General features: G+C 48.5%; 1 protein-coding gene across 1 annotated transcript in view; it reads left to right on the forward strand.

The window, feature by feature from the left end:
* The first annotated feature begins 404 nt into the window (after nucleotides 1–404).
* SLC45A3 (solute carrier family 45 member 3) overlaps nucleotides 405–6,673 on the forward strand; it is a 39,007-nt gene continuing 32,738 nt past the window's right edge. The window contains exon 1 of the mRNA XM_006024759.3: nucleotides 405–438. The gene's annotated coding sequence lies outside the window, so the exon portion shown is untranslated. The remainder of the gene's footprint in view (nucleotides 439–6,673) is intronic.

Raw genomic sequence — 6,673 nt, forward strand, 5'->3', positions numbered from 1 at the left:
AGGTTGGCTCTTTCCCCTGAAGCAGCTTGCACATTTACACCAATGACCTGACACCTGGCTGGGGAGCTTGTGGGTAGGGCAAAGGACAGCAATGGGTCAGCTGGTTCATGGCAGCCCTGTTCAAACTGATATCTGTGCGTTAGCAGTCAGCAAGGATAACAAAGCATGCTGTGGGGCTTCAGGAGGCAGTCCGGAGACCAGCAGATTCAAACTCAGGTACTGATCCCACACTCAGCAGATGGAGCACATGCTTGGATTTCAAACCGTGCTTGGCAAAAAAACGTCAAGAAACCCAACCCTATGAGCACCTTCTCTTTTTGGTATTCCCAGCAGCGGCTGACTTTGAACCGCAAACAGTGGGAGCTCTTCCAACATCAATAAGGATATAGACCAAGGGAGCAAGTTTATTTGCTTGGCTGGGGAAGTGCTGCTAATCTGGTAAGTGTTGCACAGTGATTCCTTCTTTAAAAAACAGCTGCACACAGCAGTGTCTGGGGGGGTCTGGTTCCAGGGAAGACCGTCAGGAGGAGGGAATCAAGGCTGCAGAAAGAGAGAAGGCAGGGGGTTGTCGGCCACTAACGTCTCCTCTGTCACTGCCATGGTGCTTGCATCCAGCACCAGGAAGATTTCGAAGTGATGGATACCCACAGCAGGGGCCATGTTCTCCAGCCCTGGACAGCTCCCACTGGGATACTGCTGGACAATTTCCAAAACTCAACACTGGGGCAGACTGAACATCTTCCAGCTAAATTGTCTCTTAATAGAAAATTGGGTGCTTTCTTTTCTGACTACACAATTACTTGTATGTGGCCGTTGTCTGTGGGAAATGGGAAACGCTTAAAATGAAACGCTCAGTTTTCAGTTAACGTTTTTTGGGGGGTGTCGACAGACAAAAAAACTTTTTCAAAGAAACAACTTCCCCTTTTGAGTCGGCTGTACTAGTAGGCTGAGCTCTCCTGGGAACCTGGGCCCCCCTGTGAGTGCTGAGCCCTTTTGAAAACCCCAGTATCCACCTCAAATACAGGGCAGGATTTGCTGCGTAGCAAATCGCCGGTGTTTGGAGGCGTGGGTGTCTCAAGCAGCCTCTGCGGCACCTTGTGTTGCTCAGCTACCTGGGTGCTGCTGCCGTAGGTGGCCTGTCTCTAAATAGTAGGCTGAAATGACCGTCCCCAGAGTGCAGGGTGCCTTGTGGCTAGAGATGCCTGCGTGGGGTGGTCATCTCGTGATCTGTTCGTCTCCTGCTTGCCTCGCTTGCGAAAGGTTGTGCGCACATGTATACGTGGCTTATGTGCTTATCTTTGGGACGCTGTATTTACATGCAGCCTTTAGAAGTACCAGTCCAATCTTGGCCTCTAGATACTACCATAATATGGGCAGGACTATTAGGTTCCTGGGTCCACACATGGACACCTAAGTCAGTGGCCTTATTTTCAAAGGTGCTGAGCACCCAAAAGGGTCTGTTGTTACTGCTGCCAGCTGCTGCCCTGAGCCTCTGCCCATGAGTTTATCTAGAAATGGCATTAGGAGCCCTTGTGTTGTGAGAATCTCAGCTCCTGGCTGCTTCTCCTAAGAGGAAAAATGTTTGAGACAAAAATACATTTCCTGTTTAGAAAGAAAGAAGATAAGCCCTGAAGCGTAGCCTCCTGCTCTGGCCACCCTGTGTGTAAACAGTCCGCACAGCTGGGCGCTGCCTTTGTTTGCTCTGGTGATTTTTTTTTCTCTTTCTTTAAAGGTACATTAGATGCAATTATGTGCACTTCATACTCCAGGAGCATCAGTCTACGCTGGCGTGGAGGGGATGGGGCTGGGGATGCAGTGCATCACAGGTTGAAACGTCCTAAGCCTGCAGCTTCCAGCAAAAATGTCTCCCTTCCTTCCCCACAAAACGGTAGTGAGCTCTCACTGAAAGTGCTGTCACCTTGCATTCAGGCACCCTGTTCATCCAGGGGATCTCAAAGTGCTGTATAAATAGCTGGGCTCTTGAACATGCCTGGATGCACTGCTGGAGGTAGAGTTTATTTTCCCACTTAGCAGGGGATGGAGGTGATTTGCCTAAACTCCCATTGTGCAGCTGACATTACACCGCAAGGGTTAGATGCTCTGCACCTCTAAGGAGGCTCTGCACACAGCGTGCAGGCCATGAGCAAGATGGGTTTCAAGGCGCTTCTGCCTCTCCCAGGTTTTTGGCTGCCCCTGGGCTGGTGCAGTCTCCAGGATAAGTAGGGAAGCTGCCACCCAGGGCTGCTCTCGTTCTAGGAAGTGCATTATTTGCAGAAAATCAGTGGATCCAAAAAACACTGACTACATTGGGGTCGGACTCGATGATCTGCTAAGGTCCCTTCTGACCCAAACACCTATGAATCCTTGTACCAGGGGCTGTGAATGAAGGGCCACACATGCCAGCTCTGTGAAGATGCAACTTCCTTGGGGAGTGCTCCTTTGCCTGTGGAGCCCCTGCCTGCCCCTCATACCAGCAGGGCAAACTGGCCTCCCATTACTGCTGCTGGGAGACTAAACTGAGTCTGCTGCACCCTTTTTAGCCCTAGAAGACAAGTGCCCACACCAGCCGCCCCAGTTGTGCAAGTCCCGTGCTGCTTTGTCACATGAGGTGATGCAGACTCCGGAGCCTCTGCGTCTGTCAGGGTTCTGGTAGATAAGGCAGGCTCAGCTTGTCTGGGTATATAAGATTTAGATAAACACTTGGGTAAATCAGCATCCTGATCTAATCAGGCACTGGCAGTTAAGCTGGCAGTTAGACCTGTATCTTCCCCTCTTGCTAGAGCATTTAACCGTCTCCTGGCTTCCCAGACTCATTATCTTGCAACACACCCCTGTTGAACATTTGAGCAGGTCAATAGTCTAAGCACGTGACTAGTTTCATTCAAAGAACTGGGAAGCACCCTGGGCCCTCGAGGGGATGGGTTTGGGGGTTCCCAGCAGTTTGCAAGACTGAGCCCCCAAATTGAAATACCAAATTTTGTCAAGATTTAGAGCACAGTGAAGTGAGGACAAGGGCGAACTGGATGGCTCGGGGAAACGGGTAGCTTCCCACCCTCTCAAATGCAACCCTGTGGCTGGGAATCGTTGCTGTGTGGTGGCAGACCGTGAAATGAGCTGGTTGGGTCTCAGCCCCGTACCCTGCAGACAAGCATTGATATCCTAAAAGCGAGCACTATAATTGGAAGGGTGGGGTGGGATTTGTCAGTATAGGGGATGCTCTCCCCATGCTGTGCTCCCACAACTACCAACCCAGCATTTTCTTCTTCCAAGTCTTTGCAGAGTAAAGCTCTGCTTGTTTACAGCGAGACTCGTTGCCGGCTGGACACGGAGCCCCGATGGCCTATTTCATGTGTCGTTACAGCTGGGATTTCCCAGACTTCCCTAGTCAGATCTGCCCGTCCCAAGAGGAATTCTGGCTCATTAATATTATTTATTGCATGTATGGTGCTAGGTGCTTGGCTGACCACTAGGAAAAATAATCCAGCCCTGCTTGAAAGCTTATTATCAACAATTTTCAACAAGAGGCAATGAGTGTCAGCAATACACAGTGAGATGGGACGATGAGGAGGAGAGGGCAATGGTTACAAGAAGCTTGTGTGTCATTATTACTTAGGGTCCTTATGTACATAATTATCCTGTTCTAAATAGATATAGGCTCTGGCTGCAGCTCAGCCAGAGGACCCACAAACACTTAATATGAAGTCAACGGGACTAAGTATGTGCTTACTATTAAGCACAAGCTTAAGTGCTTTGCTCAAGAGGGATGAACTGGACATGTGTGCGTGAGGGCACTTGTGCTATCTTAATACTTGGACTCATGATAGGTAGTGCAGACATGGTGCTTTTCCTGAGTAGATTACAAAGTTGTTTTTTTTTTTTTTGCAAAGGTGGTTTGGAATTACTGTCCTTATTTTATTCATTGGAGAAAATAAGGTTGTCATTAAGTGTTAGATGGTCAAGAGTGACAGACAGCTCATTTTCCTTATCCCAGTTTGTGAGAGCCCAACCTGAGGTAACACGGGTCTGAGGTTCAGAGATGCTGAGCACTTACAATCAGAGTGTGGCTGAGACCCTGGGTAGTGCTGTGACATCCAGAAGCCTTTTCCAGTCTGTCTTCTTATGCCCCAAAATTTCAGCTTTCATCCGAAAATAAAGTACTGTTCCTAGTGGGACAGGTGTGGTGAGAGCCTCGAAATGTGACCCACTGCATATGCATCGCCTATGCAGATAACTGAAGACTGCACTGATAGCCTGGACCAGTCCTCATTTATCACAGCTGGGGATTAGCTCAGGATATGGGGGTTTGTCGTGTTGATAAATGGTAGTCCATGTGTATAGGCTCATGGACCCTTCCCCTCCTGTGTTCCTATGAACAGCTTGCCCGTGAGATAAGCTAGGCGGTGAACTGCAGAGCAGCTCAGCTGCTTTAGTGACTGGAGACTACCTGCTAGTGTGCCCCTACCATCTGTGATGATCGCTCACCTTCCAGCTTCTTTAACTATTTAATTGCTCCTGAAAACAAGAAAGAAGGGAAGCTCATGGAACCACCCAATCCGCTCTTGGTGATGTCTAATTTGGGCACTGGGAGCGGATAATGTTTGTGAAATACCATTGCCTATTTATTTTTCCCTGCTGCGGTTGAGGCAAGGCCTAGCAGAGTTCATGGGCTCATTGAAACTCCCCAGAGGGATAACTACACCCAGACGTCCCAGGCGATCACAGCTGGGACATCTGTGCAGCCTACCACGAGCAGTGACTCATATGAGCAGTTTATTTCATGGGGAAAGCTTGGTGAGCTGTCCCCTCCCTGCCTCCCACATCCCCCAGTTTCATCCCTGCCTGTACCTCCAGCAGTTAGTGCTCAGCACTCAAAATTCAGAACCAGTGGGCACATCTACACATGTGCATTTACTGCGCAGTAACCAAAATTACTGCGCAGTACAGGCACATGTCCACATGTGCATGTCTGTACTGCACAGTAAATATGGTGACTTTGACTTGAGCGTAAATTTAATGCTTGCATCATGCAGGTATCAAATTTACACCCAATTAGTTACTGTGCAGTAACGTACCTGTAGATGCCTTAATGTGCAGTAACACTCTGTGTGTGTGTGTGTGTGTGTGTGTGTGTGTGTGTGTGTGTGGACTGATTCAGGACTAACTTTAGTCCCAAGTTAGTCCACACACAGCATTAATGTGCTTTATTGCCTGCTTGTGTAGATGCCGGCCTATTCCTGCTTACTGCGCAGTAAATTTAAGCTGGTGTAAATGCACGTGTCAACACGCCTGGTGAGTGTCAAAGCGGGCACCTCCACATTGGGGCACCCACAATTACAGGCCCCTTTGGAAAAACCAGCTGCAGTGCTCATGACTGATCTGAAGTCATGTACTTACTGAGTCACAGCTGGTAATAGAAGGCAAGGGTTTTAACTTCCGTCCTAACCACCAGTGCTCTGGGATGCTGATCTCTTAGTAACAGATACTGCACACATGCTGTTTTGGGAGTCAGATTGCTGCAAGTCAGATGTTCCAGCCAAGAATATATCATGCAGGCCATGCTAAAGGAAACTAGCCTTGCCGTCTATCTAATTACCCACCTCTAATTATAAAAAAATAAGCCTTCCCCAGTTAGAAAACATGGGCAGCTCTCCCCCATCCAAATTTGGACTCATCTCTGGACAAAAGTAAACACAGCAAGGCGCTCTGGTTTTTAAGCGGGGCATTCAGTTCAAACCAGACCTGCAGGCAGCTTTTGCAGGAAACAGCAGTGGTGTCTCCGCTGGTTTAAGTGACAGCAAGTGCAGGTGCTGCCATACTTTTCCTAGGCAGCGTGTGGGGTTCCTTCTGGGTAAACTGCTTGGGAGGGAACAGCTGCTCAAAGCGCAAACAAGGCTGCTCCTACGCAGTGGGTCCAAACGGATGTGCAGTGGGAATGAGCCAGGGAGACGTACAGTGTGGCTCAGCTAGGGGATGCTCTGCGGAGTAAAAGTAAATGTCTTGGTCTCTGCAACCCGTGAAGCTGAAGGAACAAAGCAAAGCAGCGGGTCGCGTTTTCGGTGGCTGCAGATCCACAAAGCCCTACTGATGTTATACTGATTTTTTTACGTCAGTTGAAGAGTTGGCCCAAATATTTGCAAACATTAGTTTGAATTGAGAACAGCTGTTTGTGTCAGCCGCATTCCTCCGGCGTTTTGTGTCGGCCGCATCCCTGCCTCTTTTTCCATCTTCCATTCACGAACGTTCGCACAAGCAGATATTTGTTCACACAGATGTTTGGGCAATGGCTGTTCTCTGCATAGGGGTGCCCATCCTCACATGTGGTGAGGGGGGCTTCACGCATGAACAACAGTCTTCATTATTCCTTAAATCGTGGTTCTGCTCAGACATCCAATCGGAGAGCAGTGCACGTATTGATACCAAGTGACTTCAGCAACCAGTCACCCACCATGAATAATGAATAAGGGATGGGGCACAAACTTCCTAGGATGTGGAATTTAGTTGCATACAATCAAAAAATTGCAAATAATGAACAGGTAAGTCAAACAAAAGAAAACAAACCGTCCGTGCTATGGGTAAGTCGCAATCAGACACAAAGGGGGTTAAAGTCTTTGGCTAAATTATTTACAATGAGTATACTATCTTGTTCTTGGTCTCAAGAAAGCCATATCTAATG

The sequence above is a fragment of the Alligator sinensis genome, unplaced genomic scaffold (assembly GCF_000455745.1).
Source record: "Alligator sinensis unplaced genomic scaffold, ASM45574v1 scaffold1322_1, whole genome shotgun sequence".
NCBI classification, from domain to species: Eukaryota; Metazoa; Chordata; order Crocodylia; family Alligatoridae; genus Alligator; species Alligator sinensis.